This window comes from Rattus norvegicus, chromosome 19 (assembly GCF_036323735.1).
Source record: "Rattus norvegicus strain BN/NHsdMcwi chromosome 19, GRCr8, whole genome shotgun sequence".
NCBI classification, from domain to species: Eukaryota; Metazoa; Chordata; class Mammalia; order Rodentia; family Muridae; genus Rattus; species Rattus norvegicus.
In genome coordinates, this window is record NC_086037.1 from 19,482,259 (window position 1) to 19,484,205 (window position 1,947).

The 1,947-nt window shown below is 44.6% G+C and overlaps 1 pseudogene; it reads right to left on the minus strand.

Moving 5' to 3' along the window:
* Nucleotides 1–1,175: 1,175 nt before the first annotated feature.
* Nucleotides 1,176–1,288, minus strand: LOC134483738 (small nucleolar RNA U3; annotated as a pseudogene).
* Between the last annotated feature and the right edge of the window lie 659 nt (nt 1,289–1,947).

The following is a 1,947-nucleotide window of genomic DNA, read 5'->3' on the forward strand; positions in this document are numbered from 1 at the left end:
AGAAAGAAAAATATGGAAACAGAGAACACTGTGAGAACCAGGAGAAATGCATGCACCATTGCTGTCTCAGAGGGCAAGACACACAGACAAGAACAAACAGGCCTGAGCCTGAGAACTTCTAGTCAAGCATTGAGATGAACAGTTTGGGACCAGGCCCCTCAGGCTGCTGCCTGGATCTTCTAGCACTCAGTCCCCTGCCTAGCAAGTACAGAGACTCACCATAAACTCACTGCAATTACAATCTTGCAAAGCCACCAGCTGTCAAGGGCTTTGCAAATGCACACTGGGCACTCACTCTCCCTGACTTTGTCCCTGAATTCTTCATTCAGACCACAAGTTCTGCTTTTCAATAAATGAAGCAGATGAGTCCATTTTCCATCTTGCTCCTCAGCAAGGGTCAGGTTCTGAATCTCCTCTATATGGGAGATGAGGTTTAAAAAAGGGTCGTTACAGAGACACAGCTTTCTAGAACCCAAAACCTTAAAAGTATGAGATGAAGGTGACATTGAAGCCCCAGTAATGGAACAAGAGCGTTTGGAGCGATTCATACCTGTTCTTCATGGATCTCTCTGTCACAAACATCAGGCAATCTCTCAGGTCGTTTCGCTCCTCTGTAATGAGCTGCAGCTCTTTAATCCACCTCTTATTTTGCTTCTTGGCCTGCTTCTTGCTTAGCTCAGTTCCAGGGGATGATGTTTCTCTCCCAGCCTCTGTAGGTAGAAGGACACAGTGAACCTGCATGGGGAGAATGCATAGAGTGTACATAGACCACAGTGAGGCCTAAACAGGTGAACAAGCCTGGAACCCAGTGTCATTGCTAGGCGATTGGTCTATGCTTAAGAGGCCTCCTCAGTGGATCTCAGTTCTCCCACTACTCTATAGAGACCAAGAGATGTAAGCAGCCAGGTGTTCCCTGTGCCGGACATCACGTGCCTACATGTACCATGGAGATGGCTTCTCCAGGATATTATCAGCTGAACAGGGTACAGCTTGGTTTCAGGACCCTCACCCCTGTGGCTTCAGAACTCAGATGATAAATTCACCATCCACAAAACTTGAGTGATTGGAGACACTCGGATGTCCTACCCTGATACTCTAGGCCAATATCTTTGGATTTAAAACGCATTTCCAGGGAGGACATGGTCAACAAACTTATCAATTCCCCTATTTGAAATACCAAACCCCCGAAGTGCCAATGGGTTACAGGCTGAATCTTGGTCTACACGTTCCAAATAGTTTTGGTATTTTAGTAACGAACTATAGAAATGATCCCTGAAAGTATAGTCTTAGTTTTGGTATTTTTGAAAAATGTTTGTAACACACAACCTCTAATATATAAAGCTAACGATGACCCTGCAATTAGAAGAAATCAAAGGAGGTCTAAGAACATAAGGTTATTGCCTGGAGCACAATTCTCCCCCTGTTCCTACTGTCAGATATCCACTGTATTTAAAGAAACAATGATAGTGAAATACATTGCTGCCCTGTCTAAACTCAGAAAAGGTGGACCCTCCATGACTCCTGATGGTGTTTTTCTATCAATGTAACATAACAAATGAAGTGAAAAGTAAAGGCCAGAAGTTCACAGTATAATAGCATTGGCCTTACCACATCCTCCCTATGGGGATGGGGAAACTAAAGTTCTGAAATCCTGACTTTCAGGAATTGTGATATTCATGGCAATTCAATTCCTTTTCAGATGCTCCAGTTGTTGTGGCCCATTGCTAGAAAGTTCACTTAGGCCTGCAGCCCCCCTGACAGGAAGCTCAAAATATACTGCCCAGAACTTACTCAACATTCCCCAGAAGTGCTGTCTTTGTCCATCATTACTCTGAGATGAAAGGCCAGACTCATTCACTCTAGTCTCTCCAGAATCGACGTTCCCCCTCCCAAAACGCTTGCGAAGACGGGAAAACATGTCTTAGCTTGTAACTGCCAGACTCAGAC